This window comes from Typopeltis vanoorti, chromosome 17 (assembly GCF_054136105.1).
Source record: "Typopeltis vanoorti isolate ZY-2024b chromosome 17, IOZ_Tvanoo_1.0, whole genome shotgun sequence".
Lineage (NCBI taxonomy): Eukaryota > Metazoa > Arthropoda > Arachnida > Uropygi > Thelyphonidae > Typopeltis > Typopeltis vanoorti.
The window spans coordinates 5,319,403-5,342,180 of record NC_143565.1 but is presented as its reverse complement, the minus strand read 5'-3'; the positions used below and the strand labels follow the sequence as shown (position 1 = coordinate 5,342,180).

The 22,778-nt window shown below is 38.3% G+C and overlaps 1 protein-coding gene across 5 annotated transcripts in view; it reads right to left on the bottom strand.

Annotated features, from left to right (window-relative positions):
- LOC150097110 (testis-expressed protein 2-like) overlaps window positions 1-22,421 on the bottom strand; it is a 254,835-nt gene extending 232,414 nt beyond the window's left edge. For 2 of the 5 annotated variants that reach the window (XM_090407014.1, XM_090407018.1), the window contains exon 1: window positions 22,329-22,421. The gene's annotated coding sequence lies outside the window, so the exon portion shown is untranslated. The other 3 variants (XM_090407016.1, XM_090407017.1, XM_090407015.1) reach the window with 3 other exon arrangements.
- Between the last annotated feature and the right edge of the window lie 357 nt (window positions 22,422-22,778).

Genomic DNA, 22,778 nt, shown 5'->3' with positions numbered 1-22,778 from the left:
TGGTGAGCGAAACAAAAAATGCTCCCTACATTATAAATCGAGAGCTTGCGGATTGCAGAGGTTGGTTGATAGGCAGAGAAGAGGGGATATGATAGAAACATTTAAATTACTAAAAGGTTTTTATAAGATTGATGCAGGGGAAATGTTTCAGCTGTGTGACAGTGATGGAAGAACAAGAGGTCATCCCTGGAAATTAAGGAAAAGTATGGTTAACAAGGGTGCAAGAACTAGATTTTTTGCCTGACGGGTGATGAATTAGTGGAATGCATTGCCTGACTCAGTTGCGAGTTCTTAGTCTGTAAATGAATTCAAGAAGAGATATGATCGATATTGTTTTGATAGATTGGGTCTCCTGCGATAAGTCTACCGACTCCATGGAGATACCCATAATAATAATAATAATAATAATAAGCAGCACTATTATTTCAATCTTTGAACATCCTAAATAGGAAATCTAGATGTAATCCAAATTTGAATGTCAAATATAATCATTATATTTGACATTCAAATTTGACACTCTCAAAGGATGTGCAGGACTATGACATTAGTCACAGTGAAAATAAAAGCATTACCATCTGGCTGCAGGATGTTGCTTAATCAATAATATTTAAATTAAAGCATACAGTGACACAAGCATTGTTGGTTACAATTAACTGGAGATGATTTTAATATTTCAGTCACTATCAAGTTCGTTTTAGCAAGTATCACTGTAGTGATTAAGCTTGCATTTGCCTTGAAAATATTTAGAGGCAATAATTATTTGCATACCATTCCACAGTTTGGGAAACTTATCTTTGCAGAGTTGACAATAGATTTCAGCTTAGGCACACACACACACACACACACACACACAGTTTCAGGATTATATAACTCATAGTTGATCCAGTGGTAGCATTATACAATAGATTTACATTAGTGTATTTGCTGTTGCACAAACTGAATAAAAATTCTGCAATAGGAGCTGATGGGATATCAGCACAGGTGATAAAATAGTGTTCAGCTGAACTGGCTATTTCTTTACCCATGGTGTATAATTTGAGTCTCAGAACAGAGATGATTCCACAGGAGCAGAAAGAATATATGGTAATCCCATTGTACAAGGGCAGTACAAAGACTGATGTATCCAAATATTGACTAATCAGTATCTCAGGAGTGATGGTGGTGAAGATTTTGGAAAAGTTGGTTAGGGCTCGCATTCAGAAATAGGCTGACAAAGAATCTCTGCTTTGCAATTAACAGCATGGATTTACTAAGGGAAGATAGTGTTTTAGCAACTTGCTCACATTCTATAATAATGTTACCATTAAACTAGACAAGGGGAATGGAGACGCCATGACACTTTTGAATTTTGCTAAGGCTTTTGACAGAATACAGCATGGAAGACTGTTGCATAAATGGGAGAATATGGGTGATAAGAGGATGGCTGACTGGCAGATATCAAAAAGTGGTATACAGGGGATGAGAGTCTAAAATTTAAGGTAACCAGTGGAATACCCACAAGGATCAGTGCTTGGTCCACTGTTATTCAATATGTACATTAATGATAGTGGGAAAGATTTGACAAGTGACATATAGCTATTTGCTAATGATGCAAAAGGTAGGTAGGGTAATCAGGAATGCAGCTGATATAATGCAGTACTTGTAGAATGATTTTTGAATAGGCTGGAATTGCGGGCATGGGAAAATGGTTTTCAGTTCAATGTCAGTAAATGCAAAGTCATACACTTTAGTGTGATTAGATATCCAATGTCATATTATATTGATGGGATTATGCTAGAATAAACTAATCAGGCTAGGGATCTTGGAGTGTTAGTAGATAGAAAGTTGAAATTCAGTAGTCATGTAGCAAAGATTGCAAATACAACTCAAAAGATAATTGCAATGCTGAAACAAACTTACATGTAAAGATAAGGATGTCATCTTGCCTCTTTGAAAGGCCTTGATAAGACCTCACTTAGACTATTGTGCACAGGTCTGGTTTACTGGTTTCCATTATGATTCTGAATAGGACCAGAGTTTCTGGGTTTTTCATATGCCATAATACTCATATCATTCTTGACACTCTCCTTTGCACTCTCTTCACTATTATCAGAATGATAATGGAAATATTTTTATTATTTCCATTATGTGCAAATAAAAATATTATTTTTATTTGCACTCTCTTCACTATTATCAGAATGATAATGGAAATAGGCAAACCAGCCCTGCGAACACGCAAGATTACATTTAGGAATATTTAAGATCCAGCCATAGGCCTGATTCGTCAGTTATGCCAGTCCCGAGCCAGGATAAAATTAGGGGGAATTGAGATGGTGCTGTACTTCCCTGTAAAAAGGGCCTCATGGCCATTGTATCATCATATGCTAAATAAATAATAATAATAAACTGCAGATCTCCAGTCAGTCCACATGATATTTCGTTTACAAACCTCCTTTTTTGAGACACTGCTCCATCATACATAACTTCCTGGTATCGTTCAGAGAAACCAATTATTATGCGACACCTCCAGGAAGTCCAAAGACTCATCAAGGGAGAGTGTGCCAACAGCATCGAACGATTGAATCCCTTCCAACTACTAACTATGCTCAAACTTGCTTAACTTTTTTTTGTGAGCCATTTAGTAGCAGAGGCTCTACCGATTGACCAACCTTTGCTGGTCAATTGGTAGAGCCTCTTATCATGAGTAATCTATCAAACACTTTTCTAAAGTCTAAGAATATCACTGTATATGATTCTCCCTTATCTAACACACTTGTCACCTTATCATAAAATGCAAGTAAATTACTGAAACAGGACCTACCTTTTACAAATTCATGCTGACCATCATAAAGAATGCTATGTCCATCAACCCAATCCTGTATTCTATTCTATTCCTTAGCGATCTCTCCAACCGACTGACCAACCTTTGCTGGTCAATTGGTAGAGCCTCTTATCATGAGTAATCTATCAAACACTTTTCTAAAGTCTAAGAATATCGCTGTATATGATTCTCCCTTATCTAACACACACAACCACAGTTATACAGACCACAACCACAGCTATACAGACTGGCCTATAGTTGAAGACTTCTGTCTTAGAACCATGCTTGTGGAATGGTACTATTTTGCCTTCTTTCCACTCCTTAGGAACCCTACCCACTGCAAGACTTTCATTAAATAACCAGGTCAAGGGCATAGCCAACTGTCATGTACAATCCTTAAGAATACATGGTGACATGTTATCAATTCCCACAGACTTATTCACATCTAACCCAGCCAACATGTGGTACACCTCTGATTCTTTTACTTCCAATTCTAATACTTGCCTCTCTTCTATATATTGCACTGCATCATTTACACCAGTATGATGTACGCTGATAAAGTGCTCGTTCAATAATTCCATTATATCCTTTGCAGCTATTGGTCTGCTGCCATGACTATCCACCAATGTTAATCTCCCATAATTATTAGTGGTGGGAGAATGTGCAGAAAGTGTAAGCAAAGTGAGGAATTGAAGTATGTGTCAGGTCGTGAGATAGTTATGGTTGAAGAAAGCCAGAATGCGAGTGAAAATAGTGGCTTGATAGGGAATTGCGATGTTGTACAAGATGGCAATGAGAGCGGTGATCAAAGAGAGAGTGAAAGCAACTATACAGAGAGAGAAAATGGTTTAAATGATGAAAAAAATGAGGAATTATTTGTAGGGAGTGAGATCGCTAGGTTGTGCGCAGTGATACACAGTGCGCAGCGAGAGTTGGAGCACCTGCAAAACTCTTTCCAGAGTGCCTTGGCTAACGGAAATAAACAAGTGTTTGAAAGGAAAAATAAGCATAAGAGTGGGAGAGTTTGGTGACTTGTTATTAAGAGGAGTGATAGATGGGAGTTTAACTAAATCGTACTTACCGGGCATGAAATTTAAGGATGTAAGTGAGAGTATTAGAGCGCAAAAACAGAGGGTGAAAGAATTGATAGTTGTGGTGGGTACGAATGAATTGAAAGGAGATAAATTTTTTATGAGAGAGGACTTTAAAGTATTGTTAAAGGTAGCGAAAGAAAAGAGTGACAGAGTTAGGATGGTGAGTCTGTTGCCATGGTATGACAGAGAGGAGTTTAGAATTAGGAGGGCCATAATCGCAAATGACTTTATGTGCGGGTTATGCAGATGGTGTGGTGTGGAATTCATGGACGTGTGGAATGAGTTTGATGGGCGAAAGGATTTATACAAGATGGATGGCCTTCATTTGAATGGATTTGGTGTGCAGAGACTAGAAAAAGTATTGCTGAATGAAGTGAAAATGGATGTGCAGAAACAGGGAAACTAGAACTACCAGGGGGGGGGGGAGTGGATATGCGGACATCGGTGAGACAGTTGAGTGTAAGAATGTATATAATGTACCCGAGCCAGTACTAAGGAAGAAACCTAAATGAGATAGTTAGAATAACGCATCAAAATAGGGGTGGGACAAAAGGACCTCTTCATTTCATGTATACTAATGCCAGGAGTATTAGGAACAAGAAGGAAGAATTTTTGGCCTTAATTGGCTCTTCCTGAAACATTGCTGACGGAAGATGATATAGTTAGTGGGATAAAATGTGTAGGTTATAGTGTGTTTAGGAGGGACAGAGAAAATAAAACGGGGGGGAGGGGAGTGTTATTGATGATATCTGATGAACTGCAGAAGAATTGAAGTTGTATTGCAGGATAGTGAAAACAGCTCATTTAAGGTATTTAGTGTGATATTGAGACTTGCAGAACAAAATATATAGTTAGGTGCTGCTATAGGCCAGGTGATGGAATAGATGGTGGAGATAATATGCATAAACAAATTGATGAAATGAGTGGAAGGAGGGTAATTATTATGGGGGATTTCAACTATGGTAACACTGATTGGAAGGAGGAGAGAACACATGTGAGGAAGGAAATAGATTTTATTCAATTATTAAGGGATAACTATCTGAGACAGCATGTAATTGAAAATACTAGGGGTGTGAGAGTGCTTCACCTGGTAATAGCATCTCAGAATTTGACTGTAATGAATATGACCATGTTGCCACCTATTGGTGAGAGTGATCATAAGATCTTGACCTGGGAGGTGTCTAAAGGTGTGGAATTTTCGATTAAGACAGGGTAAATGTGGAATTACCGTGCTGGCAAGTTGACAAGCTTAGGAGATTGCTTGGATCAGTGCCATGGCATGTAAAACTGCAAGGGCTGGATGTCGATAGAGCATGGGAAGTGGTCAAGGAGCATTTACAGGAGGTTATGGCTGATTGTATACCTAGGGTCCAAATAGTAAAACAAGTAGGGGTTAAATGGATGGATAACACCATTAAGCTTGAACTGCAAAAAAAAAAGAAACAACTGTGGAGGGAATTTAAAGAGAAAGATGACCTGCAGGCACACGAACGGTATAAAGCACAGGCCAGAAGGGTAACGTGTAGTAAAAAAAAAGCAAAAGCGGATTATGAAAGGAAACTAGCTATGCAAGCTAAAGAGAATCCCAAACAGTTCTTTCAATATGCTGCAAGCAAAAAAAAAAATTGTACATGGTAGAATGATTTTAAGGAATGACGAAGGTAAGGAGGTCACTGAATCACTCAATATAGTGGAATTACTGAGCGAGCATTTTGCAAGAGTATATCATTCAGGTGGTGACATTGAAAAATTAAGGAACCATTAGTTTATATGGGAATTGTGATGAATGAAGTGGAGGTGAATAGTCTATTACAGAACCTTAATGTGAATACATCTGTGGGATTGGATGGTATACTGGCACGGGTCTTACATGAAGCAGCTAAAGAATTATCAGTGCCCTTGACCATGTCGTTTAATCTGAGTCTCAGGTCTGGTTTAGTCCCAAAGGTGTGGAAAGAGGGGAAAATAGTTCCACTGCATAAAGGAGGATCCAAGACTACTGTTGCAAATTACCGACTGATCAGCATATCAGGAATCGTTGTCAAGGTCTTAAAGAAAGTAGTCAAGGGAAAAATACAGGGATTGATGAAAATGAAATACTGTACGGGGAACAGCATGGCTTTGTGAAGAGTAGATCATGCCTCAGTAACTTGCTCAAGTTTTATAACACAGTAACGGCTGAACTGGATAAGGGTAACGGTTTTACAGTGTTACTGCTGGACCTGGCTAAGGCATTTGACAGGATACCACATGGAATTCTAATCCGTAAATTACAACATATGGGAATGGATATAGGGTTGGTGAGATGGATAGGTGGGTGGTTGATGGAGAGATATCAGAGTAGTTTATTCAGGAGTAGAGTCCAAAAAACGGTCTGTGACTAGTGGTGTGCCGCAGGGTTCTGTTCTTGGACCACTGCTGTTTATTTTGTTCATTAACAATATAGGGAAGGATCTAAGAGGAACGGTTCATTTGTTCACTGATGATGCAAAGTTAGGTTAGGGCAATAGTGAATGCAGACGATGTCAAAATCTTGCAGGAAGACTTGGATAGATTGGAGTTCTGGGCTAAGGAGAATGGATGTCAATTTAATGTGACAAAATGTAAGGTTATGCATTTTGGGACAAAAAGATTAGCAGCAGTATACCACATTGGTGGAACTGTACTCCAAGAGATTGATGAGGCCAGGGACTTGGGAGTGTTGGTGGATAGGGAGTTGAAGTTTAGGGGGCACATTGCAAAAGTGGCTAAATCGGCTCATCAACTCACTTGGTTGTTGAAAAATACTTTAACAAGCAGAGACAAACAAGTTATTGTTCCACTATATCGAGCCTTGATAAGACCCGATCTAGACTACTGTGCCCAGATTTGGTCACCTAGGTTTCTTCTTGATGGGGAAGAGGTGGAGAGGATCCAGAGGCGAGCGACCAAGATGATAGCAGGTCTATGCAATGAACCTTATGAGAACAGGTTGAAGATTTGTGGGTTGCAGAAATTAGTTGATAGGCAGAAAAGGGGAGATATAATTGAGACATTCAAATTGCTAAAGGGTTTCTATAGGATTAATTCATACAGGCCCGAAAGTTTTATAAGTGGTAATTCAATATCAGAGACAACAGACTCATGAACTTTGATTTAAAGAAATACATTTATTATAAACACTTGCATAGATACACTTTAAATAATAATTCCAATGCTAGAGAGTCTGAACTCCCCCCCCCCTTTTAGGTTAAGATATCCAGAATTTAAATTCTTATGTTTAAATGAAACAATCCTATATCTCTGTTATATTATTATGTTCAGACTCGATTATTCCATACAGGGTTACTCAGTTCTCATTTTCAAGCACAATTATATACAAACTTTATACAAAGTATGTCAGATGCATTCCGTCTTGTATTTTAACATGGAAAATATTCTAATTCGTGCTCAAGCTCTATCCTCCCACAACTTAATTAAAATTCAGGATAATATCTAACATTATATCATATAGCTTCTTCCTGACAAACAGTTCGAAGGTTAGGTTCCTTTCTCAGCACAAGCTTAGAGTGGCACCAGCTTATTTGACACAGATCAGTCCAAGCAGTCTTTTAGGCACTATGGATAAGTTAATCCTCTTACAATTCTATAATGAGTATGAAAAATTGTACAATACCATCTTTTTCTTTTCATGGAGTTTCCATGACTTTCCTCCACGCTTTCACTTCCGTATTTTCTCATCACGTGTTTTCATGGCATCAGCGACTTACTTCCACTATCTTCGAAGGTTGCCCTTCACTGACTTCATGCTGGCATAGCTTACCAACAGCTTTCTACTGGAATTCTGACTTCATTCCTTTGGTGGCTCTATTCGACTCGGTACAACAGTAACCAGGAAATTGTTGCTGGGCACCAGCGACAAGCTAGCTATCCAGGATTGGACGGGAACACAGGAACAGAAAACGAGAGCATTTGAGTCTCGTGCCACGCCTTATATTACAAATGCTAGCGCCCCCCTCTCTCAGTGACTACGTCATATGCTTAGCCAGGGTCGATTGGTCACCACAACTCTAAACTGTTTTTGACATGGTTCTAATACATAGATCTCTTATGCACATTTAATAATATCAATTTTGGTCCTGAGGCACAATTTCCCTTTGCTTATTTTACACAGAAATTATCAATTCTAAATACAGATTTCCTAGGTTTACTTAATATTAACAATCTCGGTCGGTTTGATACACTTCTGAGTAAACATATGTACAACACTCTCTTAGCCCTGTTTTTGGAGGCATAAGCATGTCCTTATCCTTAGGTCTAATTGTCGCTGTGTGTTGGGGTTGGATACAAGATGACTTACAAATAGTGAGTCAGCTCCTTTTCCGACACAACAGTATGCTTACCTTCATTTAAGCGCCTCCGTAGCGCAATTGGAAGAACGACGGTACATTGCGCCCTTCGATTGGAATAGGCCTAAGTTCGATTCTCGTCGCGACGGGAGGAATCTTTATCTGGTCGATTTCAATCGATGGTGAGTTAGCCGATCTCATACGGGGGTAGCAGGGTTTTTTCTCCCGGAAACTCGGGTTTTTCATCCCGCATATATACAAATCGGCCCTTCAGAACACACGCAATTTACAGACAAAAATTACTAGTTGTGGTGGTGTTGGAGGTGGGCAGTAGATGGCGTTGATTCGTAGTAGAGGTAAGGTGTAGAGATAGTTGAAGATGTCCTCCCACGATGAGTCTTCGGACTCCTTGGAGGTATCAGGAATAATAATAATAATTCTCACATTCAACGCCACTCTCACAGCTATCAGGTACTACCTCGCAAATATCATCATTCATACCTCGAATATCACTGTTATCTAGATTCTCACTTTCATCAACAATATCACTCACATGACCTGAAGCGCTCTTTAAATCCTCACATTCGTTACACTTCACACATTCACTCTACTATTGTCGTTTAACCAATTCCCTGCTACACAGCTAGATATATGGTAATGCTCAGTTTCGCATCAGCACCATCATCGGCATTACCATTATCAATAACATTAATCAATAAATCCATTGAAGAGGGTCCTTATCTTCTAATTGCTACAGTCCTGTCTTAAGATATCATTAATTCTTTCTCTTTAACTTAATCACTTAACCACATTCCTTTCATCCACAGCTAGCAATGAAAATTTTCTACTTATCTCCGTTGTCGTCTTGTTGAAAAATGGCCCTCTTCAATGGTATGCCCTTTTTTCTTTCCTCAGCTGAGAAAAGTGGCGAGAGGCTCTCCTGGCTGTCGATAGTTCAGAATCTTCGTACGACGGGTGCATGGCTCCTCCCTTTATGGATGACTGGCTCGGCTGCAGATCTACGGGACTTCGGATCTACTGTCTCTGCTTATGCATCATCCAACCAGCTCCGGAATGGAGGCTCTGCCACCTTCATTCAACCAAGGACTTTGGTCCAGGAAGAAGAGAGCAAGCGGGGTGCTCCTGACCTTTTTATTCCCACTAGTCATGGGGATTCCCGTACTCTACGATATTCTCATAACATTCAAATCCTTACTCACGTGGGTCAAACATCATAACGGCCACCTTCTCTTCTTACCCCTTTCCTGCAGCATAATTACAGCATAATTTGCGATCACCGGGGCGAACTGTCCTCATATTACTACTCCGGGACTTTAGGTGACATTCCCTTTTGAATTCCACGCAAATTATGCTGTAACAGCCTGAAAGCTTGACCGATCCCACCCAAGCAGAAAGGTGTGACAAAATTGCCATATGTAACTCATAGTGAACCTTGATCGATACTGGTATTGTGCTGACAAAGGCATTTCACATAGTTAACTTAATTATAACAAGATACAATGCAAATCACACAATTTTCGGACATTTAGTTAGTAATGTGAATTAACAATGTCTGATAAACTTATTCAGTTATATGTTAACACAATTAACAAGGAAAACTGTACAGTATGGAACTTGGACATACAAGGTTACACTACAGTATACTCAGAGACAAACACATATATCTACTCAATTTCTCTAGTTCTGATTGTTAAATTATGAATAGATTGGAATTTCTATATTTTTAATCAATCACAATTTTACAAGATTATATAACCATGAAAACACATAAAAATGTAATATAAATTATAAGAAAGCTTTTATTTCAAAACATTCACAAAATCAGAATAATTTTTAACATGGTTCAAAATATTAGAATAATGTGAAAGAAATGCACAAAAATTACAGTCAAAAGGAAACAATAATTAGTACGGGTATCCCTCGATTAACGCGGTTAGTTAATCCCTCGATGTCAAAGGACTCATTGGAGGTGGCACATAATAATAAAGTCACTGTGGACCAATTACAGCCTTGCAGCACACCACTGGTCACTTCTATTTTTGATTTACCACAAGCTACTCTTTGATGTAAGCTGCCTTCTTATCCACGTCATCAGCTTCATATCCATCTCCATTTGATCCAGTTTATTTAACAGATTATTATTACGTGACACCTCCAAGGAGTCCAAAGACTCATCGAAGGAGGGAACTTGCAGCTCCCCGTCTCCGCTACACCACTAGTATTTTCACAGAGAATCACAAACATCCGTGCCCACGATAGGATTCGAACCCACAGCCTTTTGGCTGCAGAGCGGATATGCTAACCACTCGGCCAATCAGATTACAAGGCAGTATTTTGTCAAACACTTCTGCAAAGTCTAAAATATCATAGTGCAGCTCTTTCCTTTATTCATCTCGAGTTACTATTATAAAAGGAGAGTAAAATTTGTTTAAAGAATAGGAGAGCAAGGAGAGTGAAAATAAATTATGATATGTTATGACTAACGCGTAAATTTACCATCAAATTTTTAGCGCACGTTTTGTAGGCATCCTCGGTACGAAATGATTGAACAAAAGTGCGCGCACATAGCAGAATATTTGATAATGCCATCAGTGATTCATGAGGACAACAAATTTCAATGAATACTGAAATCCAAGTAGTGTAAATATATAAATAATACTTAAATGTGTAATTAAAAAATAAATCACTGATGTTGCACTGTTGAATGTGACTGTTTTGTGTGTGTGTGCACTTTTATGTTTCAAATCATTCGCACTATGAATGCCTATGAAATGTGGACGAAATATTTATGTAATATGTAACTTTCATGTAAGTTATTCGTATCAATAATTTAGTTCCAGATGAGTAAACTTAACGAAAGCTTTCCCTTCGCAAAGCCCCCCTCCCTCCCCAGTTTATCAGTTTCTGAATTCTAGCCTTCAAGTTTTCCGGACCATGACTACATTTGAGATACACTCTTATATAATGAAACTATTTTTATACCTTTCTTTTCGTACCCCACTGCCGAGGCTTTTAACCGCCTGGTTAAAAGTAGGTCTCAACTCTCTCTCTCTCATTTTCACAACACTAGGCTAATATCCAATGGCAATATTCGAATTAAGATTTCAATATTCGAAACGCTCCGTAGCTCGGCAGGTTTGGACAATATCCTTTGGATCGAAGTTCTAATTCCGTCTAGGAAGCGAAGAACCTTTATCGCTGAACAGGACCGTCGCCAGATTAGATCGCGCTCTGAGGCAAACAATTAAATATCGCCCCTGATGAATTATAAAACAAAAATAAGAAAATCTCCAATTGCTATTTTTTTTATTACAAGAGAAACATTAATGCAAAACGATTACATAATAATATTAATTAAATGTCTACTCTACGGGGATATCGCACAATAAAACTGTTTATAAGCTCTTCTTAATTTAAATTATAAGCTATGTCTGCCTGTATCGATATAGGTGCTAGACCAACCAATATTTCTTGGGTCATTGCTTTCGCAAATAATTTCAAACCAGTTGAAGCTTGGAAAAACTTCTTTCCGCACTTGTTAGCGTAGCGACGCCGCCTACCGCAATATGGCTGAACGAGCGCCCATATTAAGCCGTGCAGTAAGGCAGGCTACCTCTGAGGGAGAGTTGAAGCTAAGCGGATTGCGAGATGGTGAAGTAATGGTGATGTCCTCGTCAGTTTTGGAATTGTAGTGCGTTTATTATACTGTGTGTCTTGAAGATCATGCAATTTTTGATTCAGTGCTCTTGCCAAAACAGTAGAGTCCTGTAGCAGTACCGGTAAGACTACAACTGCACGGTAAGCGGTTTTTTTTTTTTTTTTTTTTTATTATTATTATTATTTATTAAGATACTTCACATTGATAATCATGGAAAACAGCTATATGAGAGAATATTCGAGGAGGTATATAAAGAATTTATAAGACTAGGTGAAATACTTAACAACAATTGGCCGGGAAAAGTGAAACTTTACGACACGTTTAACCCGGAAAGTGTCACAGACGTTGTCTCAGAAGATCAATTAGAATCGGTGCCTTCTACTCCTTCAGACTTTGTAGAAGTGCTCGCACGCAAAAAGCGAAGAACAGAAGAACTGCACAATGACAATAATGAAATGGAACAGGATTCTCAGGGTTTGGACGCTACTATTTCTCCCAAAGAAAAGGTGCCTCCGCTCATCCTTAGAGAAAAGCAGAAGTGGGCAGCTTTAAGATCCACAATGTCCAATCTGCACATTGGCTTCATTAAGGCCTAAAACATGGAAGAAGGCATAAAGACCCAGCCAGTAACAGTGACAGACTATAGAAGGTTGACGAAAGAATTGGACGGCAGAGGCATCCAGTATCATACCTTTGCGCTCAGCTCCGAAAAAAACTTAGAAGTGGTCCTTCGTGGTGTCTGTGAAGACATTGACACAGCAGAAATAGCTGCTGACCTGAATTCTCAGGATCTGCCTCCAGTCAAGGTCAGCAGAATGTACAAAGCAGACAAGACTCCCATGCCATTAGTCCTAGTAGAGATTCATAAAATATACAAAGATATCTACAATTTAAAAACAGTCTGTGGTCTCATCGTCACACCAGAACCACTCCGGAAAAGATCATCTTCTGGGCAGTGCCACAGGTGCCAGAAGTTTGGCCATGCCCAGAATCTATGTAGAACTGAATATAGATGTTTGAAATGTGGGGACAGCCACCCAACCAATACCTGCACTAAGCCGAGGACTACCTCGGCCAAATGTGCCAACTGCGGTGGCCCTCATCCTGCGAATTACAAAGGATGTACTCAGCACCCAAAGAACAGACGGATGGAGGTAGTCAATCAGCCCTCTTCCTGCAGTATAAGAACACCAGAGACCGAGGCATCAAAACCGGAGACTCAGCGGCCACAATCGGAGACCTCCAAAAAGCAAACAAGAAGTTATGCCGATGTGACCCGCACAAATAGACCAATATCAGAACAAAATCAACCAACAGCACCTAAAAATCTAACAGCTGTTATTACGGCCTCATTAGCAAACATGCTACAAAATTTCAGCCCTATCAAACCCTACTGAAACCTCCACTAAAAGATTTCTTCGTGAAACGCAGGTCATCCTCACAGCTCTCATAAATGAATAGTAACAAACTCATTCCAGCATCTCGTCAGATCGTTGCTTGGAATGCAAATTGCCTCAAAAACAAAATTCTGGAACTCCGAGATTTCACATATAGGTATCAACCAGATATTTTATTAATCAGTGAAACTCATTAAAGACCCTCAGACAATCCTAAAATAAGGGGTTATTGCTTATACAGAAATGATAGATTACTCTACAGAGGCGGCGGCACTGCCATCTTCATTAAAAATTATATTAAGCACCACTCTGTGAGCAACCCTTCAACCACTGACCTTGAGATCACAGGCGTGGAAGTAGTCACCAGTTCTGCTGGCAGATTGAAAATCTACTCAGCTTACAACCCTCCCCAAAAATCTCTACTACACTCTGACCTAAATGCCATCTTATGCGTCAGAGAGCCGACCATTATAGCCGGGGATCTGAACTCCAAACACCCTGCATGGAATTGCTCATCCACCAACAAGAATGGTTGCATCTTTTCCAATTACTTAGGATCAAGCAACGCTGTTGTGGCAGGCCCCACCGAACCAACTCATCTCAGTACGTTTGGCACTGCTGACATCCTGGATATAGCTACCCTGCAGGATATCAAACTTCAATACAGCATTATATCTATGGATGAACTATCATCCGATCACAACCCAATTCTACTACAGCTGGGAAAACAAGAATACCTGTCTCCTCCTTCTCACTCCTATATAGCATGGGAAAGACTGTCAACAGCACTGTAGGATTATATTGGACCTGTTCCTCACATATGCACAAAAGAAGAAGTAGAAACTGCAGTTAAAAATCTCACACAACAAATTAATTCTGCTATAACGGTAGCTACCTCCTACAAATCTGCCCGCAAGCCAGATCGTTTGCCTGAAGACATCATGAACTTGATCAGAGACAAACACAGAGCTAGGAAAAGATTCCATAACACGTGTGCACCACAAGATAAAACAAATCTAAACAGATTAAATGGGGCAGTAAGAGATGCGCTCAAAGCTCATAGAGACCAAGTATGGGAAGAAAAGTAAGCCTCCATGTCACCTACTGATCACTCCATCTGGGGACTACTGAAAAATATCAAAAACAAAGACAGATCCCTTCCCCCAATATTCTCTGACCAGGGCCTTGCTCACACAGATGTAGACAAAGCAGAAGTTATAGCATACAATTTGGAGGAACAGTGCAGACCTTCGTATGAAAACCTTGACCACATATATAAGATTCACAGCAAGGTCAGACACTCACTCAAACTTCCTATCACTAGCACTGACCATATTGCACCAACATCACCTGCTGAGATATATGGAATTATTAAAAAAATTCAAGAACAAAAAAGCTCCTGGGCCAGACGGCATTACTAATCGGGTGATCAAACTTCTGCCCCGAAAAGCAGTAGTGCACCTGACCAGTATAATGAATGCAATTTTAAGATTTCACTATTTTCCTTCCACCTGGAAATTGGCTGATGTAATTCCTATACATAAGCCAGGCAAAGACCCACACCTACTGCAAAATTATCGTCCAATCAGTCTCCTCTCCAATCTGGGTAAGGTTGCGGAGAAGGTCATCCTCTCACGACTCCAAACCTCAATAAATGACCTGAACATCCTCCCTAAAGAACAGTTTGGTTTTCGGCAACACCATAGTACTACTCAGCAAATCCACAGAATTGACGAATACATCACCACCAGCTACAACTGGCACCAGTGTACAGGAGCTGTTTTCCTAGCCCTATCCAAAGCATTTGACAAAATCTGGCATTTTGGACTCCTACACAAACTTATCTCAGCTGGTACCTCACTAAAAATGGTTCACCTAATCCACTCATATCTTCCGAATAGATCAATGCAAGTTAAAATCAATGGTTCTACATAGTCCCAGCGCCATATCTTTGCTGGAGTGCTGCACGGATCTCTACTAGCTCCATTGCTGTTTTCCGTATACATGTCAGACATCCCGCACAATCCGATGACTTCCATTTTGGCCCTGTATGTAGACGATATGGCAATACTAACCAGATCTCTCAGACCCCATTTCATTACCAGAAAGCTTCAAGAAAACCTTCTAAAGCTGGAGGGTTGGTTCTCCAAGTGGAGAATGGAAGTCAACCCCCAGAAAAGCTCAGCCAGTCTTTTCTCAAAAAGGCCAATGTCTCCTTCAGGAGATGTGTTACTATTCAATACTAAAATTCCCTGGCAGACAGAAACAAATTACCTGGGTGTAATTCTCGACAAAAAGCTATCTTTCAACCACCACATCAAGTCTGCATGCGCAAAGGCATCTAAAGCCATAGCTCAGATCTGCTAATTAATAGAAACAGCAAGCTCAGCAACAGAATCAAATTGCAGCTATACCAGATGACGATTCGTCCTATAATCACCTATGCCTCTCCAGCCTTGAGCCACACCTCTAATACTAACATTATCAAGATACGAGTGCAGAACAAGTGTTTGAGAATGATTCTGAACGCCCTGTGGTATGTTAGAAACAATCAACTTCATAGAGATACAAATATTCCCTATATTTTCTCTTTTCTACAATCCTTAGCATCCAAGTTTTTCCTAAAGACGTCCACACACCCCAACGATTTGGTTCAGCAAGCTGCAGCATACGAGGCAACGGACATATTCAAATATAGAAGACCAAAAGCTATATTAGCCTCCTATAGCCATGCATAATCTCCATGCCCATTCAGGGCGAGCAAACTGCTCATATATTTTATCTTCACTGTAACCACAACAGATAGCGGGGAATATGAAAAGCAACTTGCTTCACCCCTAAAGACATAAATGCCAATTGTCAGGCTGCCTCTATGCAACACGCTGTCGATGGTACTCACTGAAAGTGAATTAGCAGATGTCACATATAGACAGCAGCGTTTTTCACCTTGCAAAACAGGCAAACTGATTACTTCGAAAGGGCAGATAATCTTAGTAACCGCCCTATATGAGCATTAATTAGGCTTCAAAGGACTCAAGTTTACTTGCTTACAGGTCACTGAGCTTAAACACCTCCAGCTTATCTACTTCATTTCTCACATCGATTACTGCATTATCTTTTTCTGAGCGATTACCTTGCACAATGATTACTCAGTAATTCGTTTCAGAATTTTTTTGACTGCTCGGATAATTTCCTCTCATAATCTGATGTGGTGTTCCTTTGCTTTATGATGCTCAACAGCTTGCTTAACGCATATCACCTTGTATGCTCTTCATTTTTTTTTTTTTTTTCAACTTCTCCTGATTGACGCTGTTCTTCCATTTAATTATCGCATGTTTAACCTTCATAACTCTGGGAATGCAGTCCGATAGTGCTTCATTCAAACAACCCTTGACCGCATCGCTTGCGCTGTTAACGTACCTTTCGGACTCTCATGCTTTGATCATACTTGTCTTCTTCCGAGTTAGTCATAATCATTGAAAATTCGAAACTTTCGAAATTTTAAATTGTGGCCATCCTTTAAGGTCAAAAGCAGGATCGCTTTTCAATCGTAGGTAAAATGGCTACCTTAATATGAAATCGTGTTTTTCTCACCAGTACTTTCAAACCTCGAGTCATTTCCTTTACATGCTTATCCCCCACCCCTGTACCTGCATACATTCCATACTCAGTGAATTAATTGCCGATGTATATTAAATATACTGTATTTCTACAGTATATATATATATATATATATATATATTCAGGCCTATGGCAGCAACTAACTGTATATCTATATTTTTCTTGATCTTTTATATCACGTCTGATAGCCTAACATGATTTTTCCCCATAAGAAAAATAAATTAAAAAAAAAATACATTTGTGTAGCTCAGTAGAAGTGGTATTTGCACTCTATGGCGCTAAACTGCTCAAAAGATAGACTTCGAGTTCAAATCTAGTTGCCAACTAGAGGAACTTTCACTAAGGTTTTTTAGACTGGTTCCCGAGTTAGTCGATCTCTGGCACGGGCAAGCGGAATTTTTCTCCCGGAAACTCAAGAAAATCGACCGTAGAACCCACACTATTTCATACATTAAAAATATTGTGTTAGGGGACCACGAGATAGCGGCATTTTTTTCCACAACCCACAGTGAAGATATGGCACAACAAATACCGTATCTTCACTGCGGGCTACTTAATTAATGATAGCCTTGGGCTAGCTATCCCTGACTGGCTACCAGTGGAGAATGAACTCCCCACTCAGTCTCCAAAAGTTAGACAGGACTAAAACTGCCTTGCCTACTCCCTATACGAAAACAAAAAGGAGTTGGATGATTTTTTAAGGAAGTACTTTTCTTAGTACTAACTTTTTGGAAATCTGTTTACAGCTGTCCTTTACCTTCGTCATCACAAGAAGACGATTTCCAGATAGTTCATTCTCAAAGCGACACAAGGACATGGCAGAGAATTGCTAAAATCTTTGTTAATCCGTGACGTATGGGTAGGGTGATCATATTTCCTTGAGACAAAAACGAGACATTGGGATGGCAAAAACAGGAAGAATACAGAATATTATGTATTATTCTGTATTCATGAAAAATAAGATAAAGAAAGTTTTATTACATAAACATATTGAGCTTACTATTATTCTTCAGTGATAGAACTAATACAAAATATTTATGTAGGCGTAAAGGGGAAAGACTGTATTTCACCACGATCGTACCAAGAATATTTCTCCGATGAAGTGATATTACACAGCAAATTTCGATCTTTCAACACCTTATCTTAAAACTTCTCGTACCCCATGACACAATTTTGTCTTATAACTAACATAGCCTTCATTGTCTCAACACTTAATCTAGATTTTTCCTTTGACAACATACGGTTCATAACAGAAAATATTCTCTCAACAGGTGTTCTACTTCCTTGAAGACAAAGAATAAACTCTACAAAATTAGTAGAGTTTAATTAGTAGAGTCTTGAAAGTCTAGACGTTTTTCGCTCATTTCAGAAAAAACCTGTACCCATCTATCAGATACAGGAATGTTTTCTTTATTCCATGTATCCAACTGCCTCACAATTATAGATTTTGAGGGTCCACTGATCGAATACACGAGTTTCTTCTCTTTCTGTGGGTTTGATAATTTCCTCGTTCAGGCTGTCCTGTAATTCTCTCCATTCGGGTGTTTTAGTAGCACCCACTTGAACTTTTCAGTGTTTCCTAAACTGCACTTCCACTTGTTGACATATTCTAAGCTGGTTTCATAGAAATTCTCAACGACCTCAAAACAAAAACAAAAAAAAAAAAAAAAAAAAAAATTTCTCCTGAATCTACTAACATTTTCAGTTGTTTTTTTTGAATCAGTAGTTACAAACACTTCACTTTTTCTGGAATTTAAATTGTTTACAAGATTTCAATGTTCATGGCTACTTCTGTAGCTGAATTTTTTTTTTATTATTATTTTTTCAATTAAATTAATGTATGTTGGAACGTAGACACTTGATCTCTTGCAATACACATACAATCACAATTTCAAACAGGGATCGTCAAACAATTTTCGCAACATAACAGGGCATTTTTCTTGAGAAAGAAATACGAAGCCCATCAAACATGCTTAAAATTCTGTCGGTTGATGGACTCAGGGACAAAAAAACTTCCATGCTCTTAACCATTTAGCGTACTTGTTTCCTGCAAAGTTACAAAAGTTTTTCAGTTCTTCAACTCTGACTTGTGTATATATTGAAGTACTGTATTTGTATACTTTCACTGCAAAACATTCAGTCTCAATTAGTAAACAGTCGACAACAGCAGAACAGACGCCTCGTCCCAGTGGCGTTGCTAGAGCTTTTGCCGCCCGGCGTGGTCCCTGAGTTTTCTGCCCCTCTCAATACACACCAAAAATATTACAAAAGTCAAAACGACGTATAGGGTAAGTTTCAAAGTGCCACCCAGAGCGGGCCTCCCCCTCCCACCCCGCTAGGTACGCCACTACCTCGTCCGAGACGCGTAAGTGTTGCCAACGTGTATTTTTTATTTTCTCTGAATAAATCACTGCAGATTCGATATTTAGTATCGAACAATGCGACTCCATGGTTATATAAATTACTGATATCCAATTATAGGTTATGAATAATAATTTATGATTGATCAATACTAAAGTATATTTATAGTTTTTATTAAAAACGGGACAAAACTTATATTTTTTATTAAAACGACGGTATGGCCGGGAAATATGAAAAAAAAAAAAAAAAAAACGGTACTGTCCGTTCAAAACGGTGCGTATGGTCAGCCTACTTATGGGGTACCCTGTAATAGTCAGGAAGGGGTCTAAAATGTGAATAAATCATAATTAATAATAAAAAAAATCTTCAAATTTTAGTTTCTATTCTGAATTTCATTATAACAAAAAAAAAAAGAATAAAAATAACGAATAAATAAAGAATTATTAATTGTATTGTACAATGAAACCTGTGGAGAATTCATGATTAAACAAAACACACGTAATAACCACAGTAATAAGTTTTTATTTCAGCCTAAGTATCTTAGGACAGAATGGGCGAAGAAAGATTAGCCAAACAAGTGTTCACTGCCAGGTTGGCAGCAAAACGACCCAGAGGAAGACCAAGATATAGGTGGATTGAGACGGTTCAAAGTGCCTTAGACGAGAGAAATATAAGATCTGTTAATGTTGGAGTCTTGACAAGTAACAGACTGATTTGGAGGAAAATTGTAGATAGGAAATTAATAATGATGTAATTTTTTTCATGTAGTACTATCATATCCTGTACACCCCTGAGGGTACATGGCAGGAATTTGATGATGTATCTTAGGACATCGTCAGTACAGTTAACTCAAACAATACTAGGAATAACATACAATTAGGGCGCATGATTACAATGGAATTCCAAAATGAGTGCAGTAGCGTGTTATAGAATTAAATTAAAATATATCTGGAGGAAAAAAAAAAAGCAGATTGTATTAAAATAAGATAACATATATAAAAATTATTTTACACAATTTCCCATAATTTAGGAATAGCAAGAACGTCATTACGGTTTAGATTTGGTCTGTGAAGTAGGGCTTCAACACTTTCTTTATATAAACGTTCATATTTATATAAAGATAGATGTAGAAGTTTGGTCTTTTCCCAATTGATCCTGTGGTTTGGGTTTTCAACTCCGTGTTGTGTGAGGCCATATTTCTGCGGTTTGATAAGACGGATATGGTCTTACTGTTCCGAAATGCGTTTATGAACGGATCTACCTGTCTGTCCATAGTAAGATAATTTACAGCAACATGGAACCTCGCACACGCCAGGTAGCATCAGCGGTGAGAGTTTGTCTTTAGGAGAAGGTAACAAGTTAGAGATCTGGTTGATTGGTTTATAGGTAGTAGCAAGTTTGTATTTCTTCATAATTTTTGAAAGACGTTCGAAGATGCCTTTGACATAAGGTATGGGAATCCTATCAACCAGATCTATCCCACTTTCTATCATCTCCAAAAATACTATAACCATTAACTTCGATTCCAAACAAAATATCATTATCGGTCGACCATGTTTCTATTATCCTGATTATTTCAGATAGGAATAAAAAGAACTAAGGCCAAGAACTTCTCTTGTTCCTTATACTTCATGCATTTGTGTATAAGCAAAGGAGAGTATTTTTGGAGTGTCTTAGATTTTTCATCGTTTTCACGTTAATTTTCCTCATCCATGTGAGCATTATTTCCAACACTCATGCTCCTTTCTTTCATTCCAAATAATTCTCGTTTCCCTTAATCTGATACCGCCATTAAACAATCTTTGTAATCAATTCATTTCCGTAATTTTTCACTTATTTAAATGCAGCCAGTCTTTGGCATACAATTGTTTTGTTTTTTCCATCAAACTGATCGCATACATAATTAATTCCTCTCTTCCTACACATCCTAGCCACCGTTTCATTCATTTATAAAATACCCTTTTTACTTTTCCACTATCATATCTAGGCGGTACACCCTCTTACACTCTTTAATTCCAAAATCTACCTAATTTCCTTAGGGACATGATTATACTACTTTTCAAATCCTTTGTTTCCCAAAGTAACACAATCTAAAAAGTACGCCCCCCCCGCAAACATTTTTAACACACCTTCCTTTCTTTCTTATATCTTGTCAATTCGCAAGATATCTTATATCTTGCGAATCGCCGAATCTATGATCGTCATTTTCTTAGATGTCCTCTCTTTTCCCCCTTCCTCTACCTGCTTCCGCAATTTTAATTTCTACTAATTTTATTATTTATGCCAGTGATATTAAATATATTAAACTTGTCATCTTATGTTTAAAAAATGATGATCGCATTTATACATCGGAACACATTGACTTAGAGTTTATTGTCACTTTTTCTTTAAATCAGAGAACTCTCCTTACTTTAAAAATAAAATTTAGTGCTAGCTCGTTATATATATATATCGTATACTAAATTGCAAAATTTACATATTATTATTCAAATACCTCCAAGGTTAAGACTCGTCGAAGCTATTTACGCTGAAAAGTTTAGATAATGCGATATCGAACTCTAGAGTAAACATGCCACTTTATTTCATTTATTATTACTTTTAAATCGGGCCACTTTATCCACCAATAAGCAGGTGGAGGTTTCGCACCGTGTGATAAAATTCATCTACTCAATTTGTACATTCAAGTGAAGGCAGTACCTCAATCTCCAAAATTTTCCAAATTCTGAAAGGAGTAAATTTAAACGTGAAAACATACGTTAAAACAGCTTTCCAACTACAGCTACACGTATGAAGGATCTTCCTTAAATAACTGAGCGAAATTTCGTCTGGTCTGTATACTCTCGAAAGGTAAAGAGGAAGATATATTTAAAATCACCTAGCGTCAATACTTCGTACATAGCGATTTCATTAACTTATTTGACATAGGCAACTAACCATAAGAGCGATTCATAAAATTACAAGTTAATTTTATAGTAAAGCATTTTCGATTATGAAACTACTGGTTATGATTAATTCTACGATAGACATATTTTCTTTAAATTGACCTACCTACTAATAAATTGATTTTGAAATCATTCTGTTTACCGGTAAACAACACAACACCTTATCTTCTGAAAGCTTTAACTAACGCACTCCTTTGGGAACAATTGCACGCGTCAAATTTGACTCTACTTCTCTAAACACGTAAACTCGAACCAGAGGAATTTCATAAATAAATCGTTTACTTTATTTATGTTTAAAAACTCTAGTTCTCATTATTTCGGATGGCAAAATATCCACATGCAATTTTAGTTGTCTTCTCGAATTCCGTTGTAGGTGCTATCTACATTTATGTAGCTTGCTCAAATATAGCGGCGATCAATTTTGAGCTGCTACTGATTCTCCAACTCAGTAGAACTGGATGGTAATTTTTAAGTGAAAGAACTGATTGTTAATTTAAGAAATATTTTTTTAAAAAAATCGAAAAATACTAAGCATTTAAAAAAATATAATTGTTAT